Genomic DNA, 24,394 nt, shown 5'->3' on the forward strand with positions numbered 1-24,394 from the left:
GTGATTATAAATATGCTCAATAGGTGAATCCGAAGGTGTTTGTTGGGTTGGCGTAGATCGAGATTAGGTTTTGTTACTCAGTGTTTCAGAAAGGTATCTCTGGGCCCTCTCGGTAATAGTCATCACTATAAGCCTTGCAAGCATTGTGACTAATGAGTTAGTTGTGGGATGAAGTGTTACAGAACGAGTAAAGAGACTTGCCGGTAATGAGATTGAACTAGGTTTGATGATACCGACGATCGAATCTCGGGCAAGTAATATACCGATAACAAAGGGAACAACGTATGTTGTTATGCGGTTTGACCGATAAAGATCTTCATAGAATATGTAGGAACCAATATGAGCATCCAGGTTCCGCTATTGGTTATTGACGGGAGACGTGTCTCGGTCATGTCTACATAGTTCTCGAACCCGTAGGGTCCGCACGCTTAACGTTCGATGATGATTGGTATTATGAGTTTATGTGATATGATGTACCGAAGGTTGTTCGGAGTCCCAGATGTGATCACAGACATGATGAGGAGTCTTCAAATGGTCGAGACATAAAGATTGATATATTGCACGGATAGGTTCGGACACCGGACGTGTTCCGGAGAAGTTTCGGATAGAACCGGAGTACCGGAGGGTTACCGGAACCCCCCGGGGGATTAATGGGCCTTAGTGGGCCTTAGTGGAGAAGAGAGAGGGCCGGCCAGAGGTGGCGCCCCCTTGCCCAGTCAAAATTGGACAAGGGAAGGGGGGCCCTCTCCTTCCTTCTCTTCTCTCCTCTTTCCCTTCTTCTCCTTCTTGGACTAGGAAAGGGAGGAAACCTACTCCTACTTGGAGTAGGAGTCCTCCCCCTTGGCGCGCCCCTTGTGGCCGTCCGGCCTCCACCTCCCCTCCTTTATATACGGGGGAGGGGGCACCCCATAGACACACAAGTTGATCTTTTAGCTGTGTGCGGTGCCCCCCTCCATAGATTTCCACCTCGGTCATATCGTCGTAGTGCTTAGGCAAAGCCCTGCGTCAGTAACTTCATCATCACTGTCACCACGCTGTCGTGCTGACAGAACTCTCCTTCGACCTCAGCTGGATCTAGAGTTCGAGGGACGTCACCGAGCTGAACGTGTGCAGATCGCAGAGGTATCGTGCATTCGGTACTTGATCGGTTGGATCGCGAAGACGTTTGATTACATCAACCACGTTACATTACGCTTCCGCTTTGGGTCTACAAGGGTACGGATGACCCACATGTGTAGGGGATCTATCGTAGTCCTTTCGATAAGTAAGAGTGTCAAAACCAATGAGGAGGAGAAGGAAATGACAAGCGATTTTCAGTAAGGTATTCTCTGCAAGCACTGAAATTGTATGCGACAGATAGTTCTGTGATAGGATAATTTGTAACGGGTGAGGGAGTCCTGGATAAGGGGGTATCCGGACAGCCGGACTATATACTTTGGCTGGACTGTTGGACTATTAAGATACAAGATTGAAGACTTCGTCCCGTTTCTGGATGGGACACTCCTTTGCGTGGAAGGCAAGCTTGGCGATCCGGATGATAGATCTCCTTCTCTGTAACCGACTCTGTGTAACCCTAGCCTCCTCCGGTGTCTATATAAACCGGAGGGTTTTAGTCTGTAGGATAGGACAATCATAATCATAGGCTAGCTTCTAGGGTTTAGCCTCTACGATCTCGTGGTAGATCAACTCTTGTAATACTCATATCATCAAAATCAATCAAGCAGGAAGTAGGGTATTACCTCCATCGAGAGGGCCCGAACCTGGGTAAACATCGTGTCCCCAGTCTCCTATTACCATTAGCCTTAGACGCACAGTTCGGGACCCCCTACCCGAGATCCACCAGTTTTGACACTGACATTGGTGCTTTCATTGAGAGTTCCTCTGTGCCGTCGCAATAAGGCTTGATGACTCGTCTCATTGTCCGGGACAACATTACCTCTGGGGGAGCCCTGGTCCTAGGCCAGACTCTCCGGCTGGGCGGGTTCGTCGTAACCGCCCGATCGGCTGTCGCGCCGATGATAACTTATCAGGTCATCAAAAACAGCCTCCACATCAATTCAGAACTCGTTGAACAGATGGACCCGATGGAGCTCTCCTATCTTAAGGAGTTCTTGGATCGCATCGCCGCCCTGGACATCACTACGAACTATGATCGGATCGGACTTAAACCCGACCAAAGAGAGATTTACTCTCCACCGGTCACCCATGAGATAGCGGTAACGGAGGAACATCATACTAATTATCCCTCTATTTTGAGGACGAACTATGTCTGGATTTCCGAGCTCTCCGAGCCAGACACCCGCTTACGGGAGGACACGACCCAAGCCCCAAATTCAGAAACGGGCAGTGGGCCGAGGAAATCGGGCAACACCCCAGAACCCGAGCCTTCAAGCTCAGAAGCTTCTCTGCCCCTGGGTCCCAGATTGGGTCAGGATTCGGATTTAAATCCACCCACCCACCCAGATTTATTCAATCTTTTGCACATCAGACAAGAGCCCCAAGAGACAGTACATGAGGCCCTGGGCCAGATTCCTCCTTGTGATAAATAGGATCAAGGACTGTCACGAGGGAGATGCAATCTCCCTCTTTTGCAAAAATTGCACGGACAAAGGGATACTCAATGCTATAAGTCGCCGTGACATAGCACGCTTCGCTGACTTAGCGGCCATAGTGCAAAAGTACTATGCAATGGAGAGCGCCTGGAAAACCCAAACAAATTTTTGGGATAATCCTGCTCTCATTAAACCCTTCGTCCGAACTAAAAGGGCAAACTCTCGTAAGTTACCCAACTCAATTTCCAAAAAAACCAAAGCCCGACGCAAGGTGCGGAACCGTATTGGAGGAATGGCTCAATGGGCCATGCAAAATTCACAGCACACTGGATACCACGCCAACACATAGCCTTCGAGCCTATTTGATACTCCAGCAGGTTGCAAAGAGCGGCGAGGATCTCCTCATAAACTATACAGCAGAGCAACATCCCGCCGGATACAACAATACGGTATTGACTGTCTTCGAGACTTTCGCCTCAAATAAAAAGCGCAAGCGAGCTCAACGCAGTCTCGCCGAAGTTTGCCATGTGGCAGCAATAAATCCATGGAACGACACAGCTATAACTTACAATGCAAGTGATGAACCTCAATTCCGAACAGTCCGGGCACCAGCCGCTTTGGTCCTTAGTCCAATCGTGGACGGCTTTCGTCTCACTAAAGTGCTCATTGACGGCGGAAGCGGACTAAACATCATCTATGAAGAAACCCTCAACAAGATGGAAATTGACAAAAGCCGCATTGAGCAAAGAAGCACGACCTTCAGGGGAATCATCCCCAGTCGGGAAGCGCGATGCACGGGTAAAATCACACTGGATGTGGTATTCGGCATGCCGGACAATTACAGGTCCGAAGAAATTACATTCCAAGTGGCCCCGTTCAACAGCGGATACCATGCCCTTTTAGGGCGGGACGCATTCACAAGCTTCCAAGCTATACCCCATTACGGGTACATGAAGCTCAAAATGCCCGGGCCCAATGGAATTATCACTGTAGCTAGTGATCCGGACGTTGCACTCTGCGCCGAAAACATAACTGCCACACTAGCCCTGGAGTCATTATCAGAAGCTCTCGCGGCGGAAGAGCTAACAACGCTGCGAGCCACAGTGGACAGAGACGATGTGATACTTGACAAGCGGCCCAAGTCCACCTCTTTCAAACCCGTTGATGAGATAGTCAAATTCCAGGTCCACCCAACGGACCCTACAAAGACAGCTTCCATTGGGACACAGTTGAATCCCACAACAGACGCCGCACTGCGAGATTTCCTGCGTGAGAATTGGGATATTTTCACCTGGCATCCTTCAGACATGCCGGGCATCCCACGGAGGCTGGCCGAACACATCCTCAATATATTGAAGGGATACAAGCCAGTCAAACAGACTTTTAGGCGCTTCTTAGAGCCTAAACGACAAGCCTGGGAGAAGAGCTAGCCAAGCTACTCGAGGCCGGATTCATCAGAGACATCAAACATCTGGATTGGCTAGCAAACCTGGTAATGGTACCAAAGAAGGACAAATCCTGGCGCCTATGTGTCGATTTCAAAGACCTCAATAAGGCTTTCCCTAAGGATCCCTTCCCCCTCCCTCGCATTGACCAAATCATCGACGCCACCGCAGGACATGACTCATTGTGTTTCCTCGACGCATACTCCGGATACCATCAAATCAAGATGGCAGAGTCCGACCAAGCCAAAGCGGCCTTCATTACGCCATACGGCCCCTTCTGTTTCAACACCATGCCTTTCGGGCTCAAAAACGCCGGCGCAACTTATCAACGCATGATTCAGACATGCCTGAAAAAAAATTCGGCAAAACAGTAGAGGCTTACGTACACGACATGGTAATCAAAACAAGACACGTTGAAACTTTAATAGATGACTTGATGCTCACGTTCGACAACCTCCGAACATACGACATCAAGCTCAACCTGGAGAAGTGTGTCTTCGGTGTACCCTCCGGGAAGTGGCTCGTCTTCATTGTTTCCAACAGAGGAATTGAAGCAAATCCGGCAAAAATCCGAGCTCTATCACAGTTGGCTATCCCAAAAGACCTCAAGCAGATCCAAAAACTAACCAGATGTGTGGCTGCCTTAAGCCGCTTCATCTCCTGATTAGGAGAAAAGGCATTACCTCTTTATCGCCTCCTCCGATGCACCGAACACTTCGAGTGGACGGATGCGGCCACGGACGGACTGGAAGAAATAAAGGCACTCCTGGCCACTAATCCAGTCTTGACCGCGTCGAATATCGGCGAACCCATGCTACTATACATAGTTGCAACACATCAAGTCGTAAGCACAGTGCTCGTCATTGAACGAGAAGCAGACGGACAGAAGTTCCCGCTCCAAAAGCCGGTATATTACGTGTCCACTGTCCTCACTCCATGCAAATCTCGGTACCCACACTATCAAAAGATAGCGTATGCGGTCTTCATGGCAGACCGGAAGCTACGACACTACTTCCAAGAGTGTTTGATTACGGTGGCTCCGAAGTACCACTCAATGATATAATAAACAACCGCGACGCAAAGGGCCGAATCGCTAAATGGGCCATTGAGCTCCTTCCTTTTGACATAACATACAAACCGCGGCGGGCCATTAAGTCGCAAGTACTGGCTGACTTTGTCGCCAAATGGACAGAAGCCGAACTCCCTAAAGAGTACGAAGCATACTCCAATTGGATCATGCACTTCGACGGCTCAAAAATGCTAGCCGGATTGGGAGCGGGTGTTGTCCTTATATCCCCCACCGGAGACACGGTCCAGTATGTACTCCAAATATTATACATAGACTCCAACAATGCAGTCGAATACGAGGCTCTGTTGCATGGTCTTCGGATGGCAGTCTCCATGGGCATTCAATGCCTCGAGGTGCGCGGGGACTCGAACCTCGCAATATCTCAGATAAATGGAGACTTTGATGCCAAGGATCCGAAAATGGTGGCTTATCGTAATGTCGTCCTCAAAATGTCAGCTCGGATTGAGGGGCTCGAATTCCACCATGTGGCCAGAGAAAATAACCAAGTGCCGGATATCCTCGCCCGCGTCGGCGCTAAACGCGACCCCATCCCACCTAATATCTTCTTGGAAAGGCTGTTCAGGCCGTCCGTGGTATGGGAGGGGGAGCCTGGCAATACTAGTTCGGCTCCGAATACAACCCCAGATTTCGAACCATCTGACGTAATCGGAGGCTCTACCACCGAAATAACACCCTCGGCCCACGAAATCATGGCTGTCATCGCCCCATGGACCGAGCCCTTCTTAGCCTACCTAAATAGGCAGGAGTTCCCTGAGGACCAAAATGAGGCACGTTGCATTGTCCGGCGTTCTAAGGCCTACAAAGTCCACAAAGGAGAGCTCTACAAGAAAAGCACTACCGGAGTGGTCCAAAGGTGCATCTCCGAAGAGGAAGGGCAACAGCTTTTAGCCGAAATCCATTCCGGACTCGGCGGGCACCACGCTGCAGCCCGGGCACTTGTAAGCAAGGCCCTCCGTACAGGTTTCTACTGGCCGACAGCCCGGGCAGATGCACATGACCTTGTCCAACATTGCCTTGGTTGCCAACTCTTTGCCAACCAGAGCCATATGCTCCCTAACGCTCTCCAAACAATCCCCATAACTTGGCCCTTCGTGGTCTGGGGGCTAGATATGGTTGGACCCCTTAAAGGGGGAAGCCATAAGAAAAAATACTTACTGGTCATGGTGGACAAATTCACAAAATGGATAGAAGCCAAACCAGTTAAAACGGCCGAATCCGGACCAGTGATAGACTTCATATCAGGGGTGTACACCGTTAAAGTGTCCCCCATAGCATCATCACTGACAACCGATCAAATTTCATAGCTGATGAGGTGAAAACTTGGTGCGGCAACATGGGCATCAAGCTCGATTATGCCTCTGTGTATCACCCTCAAACAAACGGTCAAGTCGAACATGCAAATTATCTCATTATGAGCGGCATCAAACCCAGACTAGTGCAATCCTTGAAGGAATCAGACACTCATTGGGTCGAGGAACTCGACTCCGTACTCTGGGGGCTACAGACCACGCCGAATCGGACCACCGGATACACAGCATTTTTATGGTGTACGACGCAGAAGCAGTATTACCCTACGACATAATCCATGACTCACCTCGCGTGCGCATGTACGAAGAGAAGTAAGCCGAACTAGATTGGCAGGACAACTTAGATGCTCTGGAGGAGGAATGTGATGTCGCAAAAGCCCGTTCCACATTCTATCAGCAACAGGCTCGAAGCTATCAAAGCCGAGAAGTACGGGCCAAAACTTATAACGTTGGCGAGCTAGTTCTACGCCTCCCGGAGAAAAAGAAGGACAAGCTCAAACCCAAGTGGGAGGGTCCCTTCATCATTGATAAAGTTCTCAGCGGAGGAGCGTACCGTCTGCGCAATGCATCTGATAACAGACTCGAGCCAAACCCATGTAACGCGGCCAGACTCCAAAGATTCTACGCCTAGTGACCGAACTCAGTGTTCGTCATCTTACCTTCGTTTCTTCAATTATGTTCTCTTCACTCCTCTCTCGACCTCTTTTTCTTTATCGCATACAGCTTTAAAAACTGTGCGGATGCTTTGATCGCTCCAGCCGCACTATGCGTGCACCCTATACCTGGGGGCTTCCTATACGGAAGCTAAATAAAACTACTTTCATGGCTTCTCGCCAGCCACATATGCGTTTTCTTTCCATATGTGCCTTTTCTTCACCATTATATGCATCTATATGAATTAAGTTTTGGCCATGCTGGGTTGCCTGGCTCTTGTGTTTATGCCCTACGTTCCCGTTAATTCGGCTAGGGCATAAGGGGAGCACCTCTGCGATTGTTACTGCCGATTGAGCCGGATGTGTACCTCAGACTGGGTGAAGTTGAAAGATAGCATTCTTAAGGGAATATTCGATCGGTGAACAAAAGATGTTTTCGTTCATTACAACGTAAATCCCCAGATGTTTTGTTTCCTACGCTTCTATTCGCAGTTTGGACATGCACACCGATGCATGCACACCCAGTGAAAGGAACCCCTAACGGAACTATTCTCGCTGGAATATGTTTCTTACTATCCATGTAATATAACATAACTAGTTGGGTACTTGTCTGTTCACGCACTTATGACCCCTACGCCTGGTTTCCACGCATGCCCCGGTTTTTCATAACTACGCGGGTATTCAGATACACTCCGGACTGTCGGGTCCGGGGGCTGAAGTGAAAAGGTCTGCCATGACAAATGATTTTCAATCCGGCTACGGACTGCATAGGTCCATTTTATTACATAGTCACTTGGACTGGCTATATTCTTCTTCTATACCATCCAATAGGCTGTCCAACCTACAATCCTGTTGGGAATACTTTGCGGCTAATGCTACCTGGTCATATACCAGACTTACGGGTATCTCTTGTCCATCTGACCCAACCGGTCTAACTTCGGCCATATGGTTTGGATCAGCCTTGGTGTATCGCATCTTCACCATGGCCCAGGCTTCCCTCGCACCTTGTCGGCAAGCTGATATCTTCCACAATCGGAAGCGCCGCCGTGCTCCTTGGAGCATCTCCACAAGCTCACTTATGCCTCCTGGCAGGGAGGAAGACGGCCACAAGGCCTGGGCAATACCCCGCATCACCTGCCGAGCTCGCTCGTGCAATTGTGACAGATCTTGCAGCATATCGCCTGCGGATCCAGGCATCTCCTCTTCAGGACGGCCCGTCAGCATACCTACAGACATAACTCTGTCAATACGCTTCCTCGCCGAACTGCGCTACAGTTCGTTCCAGGCACTTACTATATATGCCGCGTCGAAGCCTCTTGTTCTCCTTCACGAAATACGCCAGCTGAGCCCGAACATCTTTTAATTCGACGCTCAATCGGATATTAGCATCTTGGAGATTATTTTTCTCTTGAATAGCCTGCGTCAGCACGCGCTCGCCCGCCTTCAGCTGACTTCGCAGATGGGGCTCATTATCCCCCACAATCTTCGGATTCTCTCCGGGATTGTCTGCAGAATCTTTTGTTAGATTTCTAAACTATGCCACATAAGTAACTGGTATACATCCTCGTGTATTCCATTGTCAAAGTAATTCTTACCAGAAGAGGTCTTTTTGGATCCTTCTTATTCGACAATGGCAGCCTCCAGCTAGGTCTTACATTCCTTCAGCTCTTGAGACAGCTGGGCATTCTTCTCTACAAGAACCTATGCATACAATGAGCCTTAAATCAGTTGTGCCAACTGTTTCAAGTCTCAGGGGCTACTAGTACACATACTTATCAAATTTTCTTACCCGTATATTCTTCACATACTGGTCCGTTGCTCTGGCAAGTCCATCTTGAGCAGCGCGGATAAATGCGTCTCCGAAGTTGAAGGCATTGAACGCCTCCTCGGAAAAAATACCACCACAGAGTACGGACCGTCGACGCTGGTGATTCATGGCGCTCTCCACTTTAGAATTTATGGCGGAAAGCCTATCCGTATCCTCTTCTTGAGGACAGTTCGGTGTTGTCCCCACATCAGCCTCCACCCATGAGTCCGGTTCAGGAATACGGCTGCTTGAGGCGTGTCCGGCGGGGTCTCCGGATACAGTCCGGCAACTACTTTTTCTGCCAGGACACAATTAAAACTGTCATATCTCGGCAAAGATAATCATGGAGCATGTTTAATTCATACCTCTGCGCCAGTGTCTCAATCCTAACCGCCTTCCTCTTAAGCATGCCTTGTCCGGACGCCCTTTGCTGATGGGCCCCGCGGGTTCCGCATGGCATCCTGATGATCGTTTCTATAAAGATGCAACATGTGCGTATAAGGTACGACATAACAAAGGAATCCTTCTCGAAAGTTAGGACCCCGACTTTACTTACGTGTGCCACAGGAAGCAGTCTGGGATAATCCGTGATGATGGCTACTAAAGAGCCACCATAGATTGCCTGCTAGAATGTCCCGTTGATGAACTCCACGGAGATGTCCGGGTCTTCTTCAAGTACGGGGTCGAGAGCCCGACCAGGATCCTTCGACTGTGGTGATGGGCTGTTGAACTCTTTCACGGCCTTTCTCAGTTCCTGCTTTGAAATAGCAAGGTAGATGATTATAACAAGGGAGGCAAGAATGGACAGAGTCGAGTAAAGGATAACAGCTTACCCAGCTTCGGGGGTTGTACATAGAAAATCCGTCCTGTGGTTTGATGCGGAGAAACTCCTCTTCCTCTCCTTTATACAAGTCGGACAGTATTCTCGCTAGAGCGGTGGCGGAGTCCGGAACTTTACGACCGCAGCGGGAGGCGTCGTCTTCTCCATTGAAGTGCCACATGGGTTTCCCCCTATATTGAAGTGGCTGCACTCCTCGCATTATGCATATTGACATAACTTCGGTTATTGTCAGCCCTGATTTGGCCAGGGTCTTTATCCTGTTCATCAGATAGAGGACTTCTCTGTTATCTTCCTCCTGGGGGCTCCGGGGGTGCCAGCTTTGGTGTTTCTTCAACGGGACATTGGTAAACTCAGGAAGGCCGGTCCGGACTGGGTCCAGAAGGGGAACATCATCAACATAAAACCACTCCGAAAGCCAGTCTTTGGATGCCTTCTTGGGAGTACCGGATAGGTATCCGGTCTGGGCGATGCGCCATATTTCGGCTCCGCACACTTGATATATGGATCCCTCCTGATTGCGGGGGACGAGGCAAAACAACCTCTTCCATAACTCAAAATGAGATTCACAGCCCAGAAATAGCTCGCAAAGGGCAACATAACCCGCGATGTGTAGTATGGAGGTGAGGGTAAAGTTATGCAGCTGGAGGCCATAGAACTCCAGGAGCCCGCGGAGGAATGGGTGGATTGGAAACCCGAATCCTCTTAGCAGATATGGGACAAGGCATACCCGCTCTCCCTAAGATGGGTTGGGAAATCTCTCGGCTTGCTCCCCGCCATTATAGGTGGCTAGTCTGGATCGGACGGGGACCATGTACGCAGGTGGAAGGAACCCTTGGGTCTGCAACTCTACTAGGTGACTGTGAGGGACGAAACACTTTTCCCAATCCCCTGGCTTCGAGCTGGGGGAGCGAGAGGAAGAGCTGCGGCGACCGGCCATGATGGGATGGTCTCTTTCGGACGTGCTCTATGGAATGCTTGCTCAGGATAAGGTGGTGTGATTTGGATATGAGGATTCCCGTCTCTTCAAATAGAAGGTTCGCTCACAGGGTCAGGGTGGCAAATGTAAAAATGCACCGGCTCCTCGTATTTGCTCGACGCATGGAGATGGCCATTATTGAAGCACAGGGGCCGAGGAGTAAAACATTAATGGGAGGCTGGACACTGTTCGCTACGACGGGTACTCTGGATTTAGAGAAGAACCCACCTTGCAATGCCGAAGACAATTTGCGTGCCGGACTCATCGTCATTGAAGCCTGGTTCGGGGGCTACTGAGGGAGTCCTGGATAAGGGGGTATCCGGACAGTCGGACTATATACTTTGGCCGGACTGTTGGACTATGAAGATACAAGATTGAAGACTTCGTCCCATGTCCGAATTGGACTCTCCTTTGCGTGGAAGGCAAGCTTGGCGATCTGGATGATAGATCTCCTTCTCTGTAACCGACTCTGTGTAACCCTAGCCTCCTCCGGTGTCTATCACTAAAAAAATACACTTTCGTGATGATACGTGTTTTTCACAGTAGGTCGCATATTTTCCATGCATGTACATCCATGACAAATTTATGACAGAATCAAGATAGTCATACCTGTGTTGTCGTAGAAGTGTTCCTTGACATTACCTAAATTATCATCACGGAAGTGTCCACTTCCATGACGATAAATCGCGCGTCACAGAAGTGCTTTCGTCAAGGGTGACCGACACGTGGCATCCACCGTAACGAAACGCCGTTAAGCTGTCCGGTCGGGTTTTGGATATGATAACCCGTTAACAGACCCGACCAATGGGGATTTTCCACGTGTAAAATCATCATTGGTTGGCGGAAACACGTGTCGGCTCATCGTTGGGACAGATGTCATCCAATCATTGGACAGAAGGCGCCTATGATACTTCGACACATGGCACAGCCCAACAGAGGCCTTCCTATGAAAAGGCCGGCCCGTTTGACTTGGTCAAAAGGTGGCGGGCCGGCCCATTGAAAGCCTGTTAACGGCCTGTTCGCATATAGCCCATTTATAGCCCGCTAACCCAAGGCCCTTTACGCCCTATCCGAATTAGGCCTAATAGCGTCAAGTGGGCCATCCAATATGATTCCAGCCCATTTTCACTTCTAGCCCATGTATGGCCCATGACGTCTTTCGGCCTATATGAGGCCCTTTGTAACTCTTGGCCTATTAACTGCCCGTGGTGAAACTGGCCCGTAATGAACAGTGTATCACTTTACACCCATTAACGGCCCGTTGTGAAACTGGCCCGTAATGAACAGTGTGTCACCTTATACCCATTAATGGCCTGTTATTCCGTTGGGCCATTTCCAGCCCATTTATCTTTCAACCTTCTCAGAGCCCATTTATTCTTGGGCTCATTTCCAGCATTCGTTTACTTACAGTCCGTTACTGTCATTTTCTGCTTGTGGGCCAAATTCAGCCCGTGGTTACAGTCGGGCCATTTGTGGTCCGTTAATACGTTGGGCCGTTTTCGTAGCATCATCAAATTTGGCCTATTAACGATGGCCCGTTATGGTCGGCCCATGAACGAACGATTCCAATTCTAGCCCGTTTACGGCCATAATGTGGTCTGTTTGGCCCATGTTTGGCCAATCGATCATACGGCCCACATAAGGCCCATTGATGATACAACCCGTAGAAGGCCCATTGTTTCTACGGCCCGTAGAAGGCCCATTGTTTCTACGGCCCATAGAAGGCCCACTGTTTCTAAGGCCCGTAGGAGGCCCAGTGTCACTACAGTAAATATTAGCCCATGGTTATTGTGGCCTAGTTTTAAAAAATAGGTTATTGCAGCCACTGGCAAACTGCGGAGAAAGAACTGCAATGACTACAAGCAAACAAATAAACAAGACAAGGAAATATATAAGCAAGCAACTAACGCTAGGCTATCACGGCTATTACACATATTACATCGAGTGGGCATCAAAGTTCGCCACCAGTGCAAATATAGGGAACAAAGCAGCATATCATATACACTGGTTGTCAAAGTTGGCGACTAGCGCAAATAAACGCCGGAGCAAAACAAATCCAGAACTAAAACCACCTCGGAAGATCTCAAGAAACAATATCCTGGGTACCCAAAATGCTGGCAAGATGCTTAGCAAGCTTATTAACTTTCTCTTGTTTGGCGCTTAAATCCTCCAGCGCTTGCTGTTGCACCAGGAAATATGCATCTGAATTCTGCAGGGACTTCCTCAGTCCTTCGGCTTCCTGTCGCAGCCCAGCTGATCGATGTCTTTCAACTTGAAGTTAAACTCAAGAAGACGAACTGATTCAGGCAGCGAGTTCGAAGAGCTTGTGCCAGCAGTAGTGGCCAATAACTCGAACACTACATCAAGACAGGACTTTTGGGTTTCCTTACTGTCGTCAAGATAGTTTTTATCAGCTTTCTTGGAGACCAACAGGGATGTCTCACTATCTTGAACCTTATCTGCATTACTTCCTTTACCATTGGATAATGATGTACTGTTCTCCAATATTGTGTCCGCATTCTAAAAGAGAAACAAGCAGACACATCACATGTTTACCATGTTGTATATGAAACTCATTTTGGTAAATGAGTTCAGTAGTAAAGTGGACAGGATAACAGCATGAAACAAACATATATCAATGTACCATGGTCACTTTATGGTCTATATCATTCTAGTTTTTGTTGCCAAATCAAGATAGAGACACAGTTCAAATAATATTTGTTCAAGACAAAGCAGAATGGACAGAATATGAGTGTGGGAAACTATAGAGCAATAACAACACTTGTAATGTGCATGACATGAGAACATAACTGTTTATTCAATTGAAACTGAAATCAACATAGAGCAGGTTACAACAGTAAACCAGTTAAAGAAACGGGTTTAAAACATACTTGTTGCGCCATTGGAGTTTCAATTCCATCCTTCAAATTTGAAAATAGTTGGTATGAGTAAATACAGTAATGCAAGGGCAAAGGAGTATGAACCATAGCTACAGAACCTGAGCTAAGAACAAATCTTCTTCTCCTTTAAGCGTTGAGTTAGGATTCGGAGTGGTGGTTCTCGTGTTTTGGGCACTGCAGTTCCCTTACTAACTGCTCGTGTTTGGGTGCCCTATGGTGGAGATGGTGCTGTGTCAACTAGAACTTGGTTACTATCTGTCGGGGTTGGGGTTAGAAGGGGTGTAGCTGGTTCTCTGTCCAACTGGGTAGGGGTACAATCTGTGAGAGTCTGGGTTATGTGTGGTGGATCTGGTCCTTGGGCAAGTACAACCGTGGTTCTATCTGCATCAACTAGTAGCACTATCTTTTCTGAAGATCGTGTTGTTACTCCCTTAGATACTGCCATCACCCTCTCCAATTCAAATGGCTGATAAACAAGAAGAGTAATTGAAAGTATAGACATTGTATGATAGACAGGTGCAATGGATAGTGGGGAATGAAAGTGGGCATGAAATAATTCGTATTTATGTTGTCTAACTAAACAGGATAGCATGGCACAATTTCACATTATGATGGCTAACTAAAAAAATGGACATACATAGTTCAAAATATGAGACTATGTAAACAGGATGACATGATATAACTATATAATGTGTTTGTTAAATAGGTTGGCATGCCATAATTCACATACATTCACGGATAGGATGCCATAATTCAAAATATGATGACTGTAAACACTAAATAGGATGAGATGATATAACTATATGATGTCTTTATTAAATGGGTTGCCATGCCATAATTCAGATAGATGATGTGTATGTACTATGTAAACATGATGGCATGATATAATTCAAATATATGATTTATATAGTAAGTAAGTAAGCAGATGACAATCCATATATGATGTAAAAACTAAGCAATGCAAGACAACATGCATGACATGGGTAATATAACCCTGCCAAGTTTGAGCATAGACCTCAGGGGGGAGATAGGACTGGTCATCAGTCTCAGAATCCTCCTCTGAGGAGCTCTCTGTATCCAGCAAGATGTCTGCTTTAGTAGGTAGCATTGTCTGCTCTGAATACCTTGTTTTCACTCCAGATACTTCCATCACCGCTTCAAATGGCGGATGCACAGGAAGAGTAGTTGAATATACAAACGTTGTCGACAAATGGAACAGGTAATACAAAAAAATGATAGCATGATATAATTCACATACATGATGATTGGCTAAACAGCATGGCATTGCATAATTCACATATATAATGCCTTTGCAACAAGATAGCATTGTATAATTCACATATATAATGTCTTGCAACAAGATGGCAATGCATAATTCACATATATGGTAATTAGACACTGAACAGGTGGCATTCACACAAAGCATGTCTAAACTAATCAAATGACATAGCAATCCGAGACACCATACGCACGATATGAGCAACATAACCCTGCCAAGTTAGAGCATACACCTCGGGGGGGGGGGGATAGGACTAGTCATCTGTCTCTGAATACTCCTCTGAGGAGCTATCCGTAACCAACGAGATATGCGCTTCGTCAGATAGCATAGTCTGCTCTGAAGACCTTGTTTTCACTCCAGAATTTGCCATCACCGTGTCAAATGGCTGATGCACACGAAGAGCAGTTGAATGTACTAACATTTTTGACAAATGTAATATGTAATGGAAAAAAAAGGATGGCCTGATATAATTTACATATGAGATGACTGGCTAAGCAGGATGGAATTGCAAAATTCACATATATGATGCCTGGCTAAACAAGATGGCATTGCATAATTCACGTAAACGATGAATAAACTAAACAGATGGCATTCGCACAAACGATGTCTAAACTAAGCAGATGACATATTTGATATATAAAGTGAGCAATGCAAGACACCATATGCATGATATAACCAACATCAGCATGCAAGTCAGAGCGAAGACCTCAGGGGGTAAATAGGAATTGTCTTCTCCTTCTGAATCCCCCTCCGAACAGATATCTTCCTCTCGATTACAATTTGAAATGCATGGAGGGGGGGCTGCCTTTGCGCCTACCATGGAGCGACGTCTGCATGAAATTTTATTGCTACGCAAGGCTCGTCTCTTTTGCTCTACATGTTCAGTTCCATTGTTTACAATAACTGTCATGCATAGGAATAAAACATAGTGAGATTATGTAAGGAGTGCATGCAGAAATCCAGAGTGATGGTAGCAACCTATGGATAGACCCAAAACCAATAATAGCAGGTAGATAATTGCTTTAGTTAAAAAATACAGATAATGGCTTCTTTACTATTTGTTTCCCACCCAAAATGAAACTCATAGTAGACATCAGAAATTAACCATGTAGTAGATAGATACTATTGATTGCGGCCCCGATATGTACCCCACAACCATTTTAAAACTCAAGTTTGACCCTTAGTTTGGAGCTGACTCAGAGTCTAATCGGTGAATAGGGCGATAAAGTAGCATGTAATATTAAGCGATGCATAACGTAAGCAGACACGAAAGAGTGCGACCTCTCTTGCGGACCCGTGTAGTCCTCGTGGTCATCTGCTCGGTTGATGATGGTAATGCAGTTTTCATGGCTGCCGGCGGCGGGGAAGATCTGAGGCGGTGAAAGACAGTCTGGAGGCCGGATCCCTACTGTGCTGGACCCTTCTGTCGTTGGAAGAGCTGAGCTGGGGTGGACGACGGTGCAGTAGGAGCGGGACAAACCACGCAAGGTTTTCTTTGACAACTATCTGTAAGAGAAGTAATTTTGTAAGGGCTCGTTTGAGTTGGAGGATTCCAACAATGCAGGGATAGGAAATAGACAGGAATAGGATAGGAATGCACGTGCAAAACAGAGAATTTAAAAACACAGGATTTCTGCCAATCTGGGTGTTTGATTCACAACAATTGGAAGATCATAGGATGCAAAGAAGCATGGTGAGATTAAGTCAAACCACAAGAAAATGTACGATTATAATGCTATTATGCTACTATATCTTAGACTTGTGCTTCATGAATAGGAATTTGAAAAGGAGGACAAGTGAAAATTAAATTCCTACGTTTTTTCTTTCAAGGAGACACTAAAGGAACAAATCTGTGTGCTCAGTGGACAATATATATAACATGTAGAGTAAAAAAGAGATGCAACAAGTGTACAACCTCTTTGGCGAAGCCATGTCGATCTCAGCGTGATTGGGTTGTCCGGTGAGGATGCTCCGGCTGACTTTGCTGTCAGAGGAGGCGAAGAAGATCTTAGGCGTCTGGAGATGGAGCCCGAGGTACTGCTCCGCTGTGATGGATGGTTTCGTCGTTGGAGCAGCTCCGGTGAGTTGTACGATGATGAGGCTAAAGCAGGACAAGAGAGTCAACGAACAACGTTAACCTGAGTGGAATTCTAATAACATCTCCAATACATGACGTAAAATACATAACCACAAAGTGCTAGAAGTAAAATACATCAGCCGCTCATATCTGAACTTAACTGTCGAAATTGAATTTAACTGTCGAAACTGAACTAAACTGTCGAAACTGAACTTAACTGTCGAAACTGAATTTTGCAGTCGAAACTGAATTTTTCTGTCGAAACTAAATTTTGCTATCGAAACTGAACGCACTAGCAAGTTGAGGCTACACGTCGTTTGACTGACTTTTTCATCTCTGGTCAGTCATTTTGCAGCCGTTGGATACAAAATCAAGGGTTTGCGGTTCATCTTCAACCTCCACCCCCCTGAGCCGCCAGCCACCACCGGCCAAACAGCAACCCCCTGCCGCCCACGACCGGCGGTGCGCCGCCCTGCCCGCCCCGAAAACACTCCCCACCGCCAGTTCGCCGCCGCCCCGGCCATCCCTCTAGGCCCCCCCGTGCCGAGCTTTTTCTCCGGCGATCCCCACGCCACCACCCCGCCACCGTCGACAACCACCGCCCCCACCCTGAACCTTAAGATAGATAGTGGGGTACCTCTCTAGTGAGACCCCTCCCCACTACGGCTGGTTCTTCCTTCACCCCGGCGAGCCCCCCTCCCCTGAAAATCGACTGACCCAAAAGTCGATTCAGTCGACTGAAGTGTAGCTAAATCGGAGCAGCATTGCAAGCAAGAGCAAGAGCGAGAGCAACAATGCGAGCAAGAGCAATAGCAATAGCAAGAGCAAACCAGGCAGGGGACCGAGAGCAAGAGCAGAGCAGCAGCGCGAGCCAGAGCTAAAGCAGCAGTAGCTCCTACTGATGTGGACGTCGCCGACGAGGGAGTGGCCGGCGACGCCGCTGTGCATGGAGCCACACCATGTCGGCTCGGGACCGAGCGCCGGCAGCACCGTGAGATTGAATCAAGAAGAAAAGCGGTGATTAGTGTACAACCTCTTTGGTGGCGCCGATTAGGCCGCAGCTTCATCCGAGGAAACGGCGATGATGATGCTCTTCCGGTGCTGCAGGTGAAGACGGCGGTGTGGGAATGGAGGTGGTGCGAAAGACGAGGGGAACATCGAGGCCGCTCCTTGGAGGTGCAGGGCGGGGTGGCTGAACCGGCGGGACCACGAGATCGATGACGGATCCTCATCCGGAATGGTGGATGAGGGACGTCTAGGTGTTGCTGTGGACGACGTCGTCGGGGAAGAGGCTCCGGCTGGGTGGTGAACGGAGGAGGGTGTGGGGCTTCGTCACGGGTTTTCGCAACCTCAATGTATGAATGGGTAAGCGGATGGGATGGCAGTGGGGAACCATGGCTTAGGGACGGGCTTGTCCGAAATGTGGGGTAAGTTATGAAAGTACCCCCACCAACACTACAAGAAATATGTCAACTTGTGACCACCACTATTGGTCACTGAATGGTCACTGTTTTCAATTTGTGACCTTTTAGTGACCAAAAGCATAAGGTCAAAAGCTGGCCGTCATTAACTGACTATAACGACCTTCCTTCTGGAATGGTCGTAGACGTTTATGACCAAAAAAAGGTCATAGATTTAACGACCAATTATTTTGGTCACTAGCAATCCTACCACACCACGTCAGATCCACCGTGGCAAGCTGACGTGGCAGAATTACGACCAAATGAAAAAGTCATAAAATAGAATCAGCCCGGTCCATTTCAGCCGTCTACATGGGCCAAGCCCAATAATTCGGCCCATTTAATTTGTTTTCTCTTTATTTTGCTTATGTGCATGGGCCTAGCCCAATAATTTGGCCTTTTATTTTCTGGGAATGGAGCCTTTTTCTGATGATTTTTTTATAGTCCACTATTGTTTTGGGCCACAGCCTTTTTAATATAGTTCGAATTTGGGCCTTGGCCTTTTTATTTTCTGTTATGCAGCCTTTTATAAAAAAAATTCTTACAGTCATTTCTTTTTTTAGGCCCAAGCCTTTTTGGTCTAATTCTTGTTTGGGCCTTGGCCTTTTTAGATCCCAGGTTCTCATTTTGCATAACTATAAATAGAAAGGCCTAGGTGCACAAGTGATCCACAAGCCTAGGTGCACAAGTGATCCACATAACTTCACAGAAAATAAACACAGGTTCACAGCTCCACAGGTTCACATCAAGTGATCACATAACTTCACAGCTCCCAGGTTCAAACAGCAAAATGCAACAAAATGCAACAGCTCAAGTACCTCAGCTCAGCTCAATTCAAAATGCACAGGTTCACAGCTCAACTACCTTAGCTCCATGTTCACAGCTCAAAGACAAAGAGGTTCAAAGAAAAACTGCACAACCATCAAACTGCCTTAGCTCCAAAGAGAGCCATCAAGTGGGCTAACTTCTCTTCCTGTTCTTGAGACTTCTTGCGCAGCAGCTCAAGTTCCTTGTCGCGTGCAGCTTCAGATTCTGCCGCCTTCATCCTGATTGCCGCCAATTCTTCTTGCACCACTTCAACTTGAAGCTCGGACCTCTCCAGCTTCTGCTCAAGGTCACGAACATGAGCAGCCACTTCAGCAGTTGCTTTGTGGGAGTTGTTCCTAGATGACTGGATCCCAACATTCGTAAGGAATGTGCTTTGCTTGACAGATTTCAACAGCACTTCTTTGACAATTTGAATAGTAGACTTTGGCTCTTCACCTTCTGGTATCGACGCGTCCTTCATTTTTTTTCATCCCAATCTAACATATGGAGGAAAATGATAGGCATTAGTGGAGAAACCAAACCAGCACGCATATGGGTTATTTGAAGTAACCAAACCAGCACACAAAATCTATACAAGAAGATGATGACTAGTGACCTGGAGACATGCAATTGGAACAATATGATCGCTTCATTAAGCCTAGAATGGTGGTTCTATATAAGATGGCTTCCCGACTAACATTCAGATCAAATTTCATCATATCATAAAAAATGCAACAAATAGCTACAGCAAGTTCTGATATCTTTGTTGAACTATCAAACAGCATCAAAGCATGGAACACAGCGTGTGTGAATCAAACAGCATGGAACTATCTTCATTAAGCTGTTCTGATATCTTCATTAAGCCTAGCATGGAACTATAAGCATGGAACTATCAAACAACATCAAAGCATGGAACAACATCAAAGCTGGCTGTGAATCAAACAGCATCAAATCATCAAAGCATCAAACAACATCAAAGCTGGCTGTGAATCAAACAGGGCATGGACAAAGAATGGAGTGACTTACTATAGCAGTCTTGTCTGGCTCCGAAAACCCGTGCTTCTAGCTGTTGTGGGTGGCCTTAAACAAGTCAGTCGCAGACAGCTCCTCACCCTTATGCTCTTCTTTTGAAATGTTTTTCAACAAAAATCAAAATGTTATTCAGCAAGAATAAGAAATGTTATTCAACGAGGATCAAACAGTAAGGTCTCTAGAGAAAAGTTTTCAAAGTGGCAAAAATGTGTGATGTGTAGTGCCTGGAACCAGTTCTCTGATTGTACATGACTTTTTCTCGATTCATCTTGTTCGACACATAGGTTTCCTACAAAAAAGCATACTGTCAGCATGATCATGTGCAGAACATAAAGCATCAAACAAAGCAGAGACAAACCTTGTGTCTTGGGGTAGACCACATCTCCACCAGAGTTTGCCATTCACCATCTGTCAGATCAGGCACCGGAGACTTAATGTTGACTTTATTTGCAGCTACGGTATCAAAATACTTCTTCTTGATCTGATGGCATCTGTTCTTTGATTTTTTTCTGCATAATATCTTTGTACGCGGTCTTGATGGTCTCTGAGTCCGTGTTCATCTCAAAATTTGCCTACCAAGAAAGCAAACAAGGTAGGAACAATATTAGTGATCATGCATAGGTGTAACAGAAAATAGATAGCACATTAACTATGAAACAAGTAGCTTACAGCAACTTTCCCAATGTTGTTCTCCAATAGACTAGCATTTTTTGTAAAGCTTGAAGTGAGGAAGAACCAGAAGATGGCTTCTTGCAACGAGTCCACACTCAGAAGCAACCTTTGCTGACTGCAGAGGCTTCTCTGCACGCTTCATCCCTTAGACAATTTGGATAGGCGCCTTGCTACCAAGCGACTTGGTGATCCTCTCTAGCCCTTTGCCCTTTCTAAGTCTAGTCTTAGTAGTCATTGCATCTGAAAATGAAATTGAACTCATAAATTAGAATAGAAATAGACAAATGCAGGAATCAACAAAAGCATACATGATCATTCCATTTGGAAAATGCACTAGTAAAAGATAGCATTGCAAAGGTCAACTTGCCTGATTGAAGCACAAGCTGCTGTTCTTCTTCATTGATGACATCATTCCTATTAATAGAAGGTGCAACAGGGCTGAGGTCTGTGTGGACAGTGCCTGCTTCATCAATGTAGATGGTTCCTCCTACATCTAGGCAGACAGTGCCACTTCCATCCATGCTGAGAGTGGTTCCTTCATCCATGGGCGGCAACTCATCACCCGTTTGCACCAAGGTCTCAGAGTCCATGCGCAGCAGACTTTCCTGATGGTCCGTCGCAGTCGCCATCTTTGCTTTCTGCCTTGTGACTCTATCAAGGGTAGGTTCATCAGGTTCCAGGATCCTCTTTTTTGTCCTGGAGTTGGGGCCATCACCCTTCCTGGAGGCATTGCAGCAGATGTTTCTGAGCTCTTCTTCTTATTGCTGATTGTCTTCTTAACACCAGGCCTCTTTGTCCTAGATTCCTTCAGTTCCTCATATAAACAGCACGGAAAAAACATTAAATCACAAGAGAAATATGTGAGCACAAGAAATAACATAGCATAAAAGAACCCCAGCCCTCCAAGCAAGACAGAGTTTGCACCTTAACAGTCTTGTTCACTACAACATCGTCCACTTCCTCTCCATCAATAACTACATCCTCCTTAGGATTGTACTCTGGGTCATCATTGATAACTCCACTACCTTCTTGAACCTCATCACTTCTACCTTCTTGTACACCATTTGTTTTCCTAATCATCGACGCTATTGCACCGATGCCAAGGGACTGGAACATCCGATTGTTCCTCATGATATTTCTAGCCCTAACCTTCTCGTACTCGGTGAGAGGCTCTTCTTTGCATGATAAAGGAAACGTAACTATTAGGTGAATGTTTGGAATGCATGGACAGACAGCCAAACATATCTTATGAAATTTTATTATCATTTAATCCAAGTTATTCAGGTAAGGAAGACCAACAGCACACAGGCACAATTAAGCTAGCTTATTCAGATTGCGGCAATACATTTCACTTAGCATATTAAGACACATATTTTATGAAACTGACAGTATAACCACAAGGAGCAAGTTGCATACCAATGGTTCGCCTCATGTTTGACCTTGTTATCCTTGCCATGGATGATCTTGAGGTGGTGCTTGCAAAATAGAATAAACAACAATCAGATACAACAGGGATAAAGTAAAATGATGCACTTGTATCAATAAAGGAAAGCATTTGGACCATCATGCACATACATGTAATACATGTGAAACAAACTTGACGAATCAACAATACAGTGATCTAGTGTTATTAATTAAGCAAACATGTAAGTGCACTAAACAAGCATGCATGTACACTAGTAGCAAGTAAGCAAAGTGCATAAGTGCTACTAATACAAGCAAGCAAGCAAGCAAAGTGCTACTGATAGAAACAAGGAAGCAATAAAGGAAATTGAAGAGAAGCAAGCAAGTACTATTGATATAAACCCTAATTAATAAGCAAGCAAGTAGCTACTTCTCCAAGTTATACTGATACTAGCAAGTACTGCTGATGGAAACCCTAATTAAGCAAGTATGCTAGCAAGCAAGCAACATGAACTAGTGATAGCAAAGTGCTAATGATAGCAAAGTGCTACAAGCAATCAAGTACATGTTGATACAATCCCTAGTTGCAAGCAAGCAAAGTGCATAAGAGCTACTAATACAAGCAAGCAAGCATGAAAAGTGCTACTGACAGAAACAAGCAAGCAAGGAAGGAAATTGAAGCAAGGTTTTTGAGTCGCCGAGTCAAGCCAAGTCACCAAGGCTGTGGCTAGTGGCTTGCTGGCTTGAGTCAGTGACTTGGATTGATTAGTCGCCCCAAGTCGCCATGGCACAACAGTACATAGAGCAGCAGAGCACATAGATATACATCAGCAGCAGAGCACATATATAGCAGAGAAAATATACTACATCTAAGCATAGCACATATAAAGCCCACCCCGCGCTCTCTTTCCTTCCCCAATCCCCACATGATCACATATACATCATGTGGTAAATCTGACAACGTCTCGTGCTAGTATTAGTACAGCAAATGGTCTACAATATCTGATTGGTACTATGACAACACTATCAGGTACACCATGAATGGCAGATGGACTTAATCATTTAGTATTAGTATAGCTCGCAGGAATGGCAATGTCTCATGCTAGTATTAGTATAGCTCACAGGAATGGCAGATGGACTTAATCATTTAGTAATGAACACCATGAATTAACTAGACCAACCCAGAGAGCATATATCACACCTACATGAACTACTCTAGTAGTACAGTGAGCAGAAAGCTTTCTATATGTAAACCAAAGCATGGCAGGAGCTCACAGGATAGAAACCAAACATGAATGGGAACCTACAAACCCTAGATAGCATGGGAACAACAACTACAGAGCTTTAGATTTAGTGGTGACCATAATCAAGAACAAATAACAGAGTGCCGCAGCAAGCAAAACAAATCGAACACCCAAAAAGAATAACATCCTTGTTCTAGCAAATACAAAACAGAGAGAAGGCTTCAAAGGAAGATTTCTCAAAGAACATGTACCATTTCTTCGAAGATGCAAATGGATATCAATACTTCACACAATGGCACAACAATTACAACACAATAGCTTACTCCAGGTTCTTATTTAACTCAGGAGGTGGCACTAAACTAGCCAAGTAAATTTAAAAGGAATATGCAATCCAAAACTTTAGTACCTGCTAGGAATTCCAAAGATAAAACTACTACATCATGTTAACTATTAGTATGGCTACAAACAACCTCTTACAAACATCAACTTCAATGTCATCAAGCAAGCAAATCGCTATGACTACAGATTAACAAAGCATAACAAGGATTAACAAAGCAAATGGCTCTGAAGTAATACACTATGACAAGTAAAGATTAACAAAGCATAACAAGGATTGGCAATAGAGGGAGTGGGATATGGAGATGGACAAAACCTGCTTTTGTGGTAGCCGTGCTTGAGCTCCTCCTCCTGATGCTGCTCAATGACCTACATGACAAACAAGGCCATGGATGAGCTGCCACAGGTCATCCACATGACAACACAAAACATCAAGCAACGACATTGACAGGGATGCAAAATCAAAATAGAGCATACAAAATCTAGATTAAAGAACCACCTCCCCACAAAAC

This window comes from Triticum aestivum, chromosome 5B, assembly GCF_018294505.1.
Source record: "Triticum aestivum cultivar Chinese Spring chromosome 5B, IWGSC CS RefSeq v2.1, whole genome shotgun sequence".
In the NCBI taxonomy this organism is placed as follows: Eukaryota; Viridiplantae; Streptophyta; class Magnoliopsida; order Poales; family Poaceae; genus Triticum; species Triticum aestivum.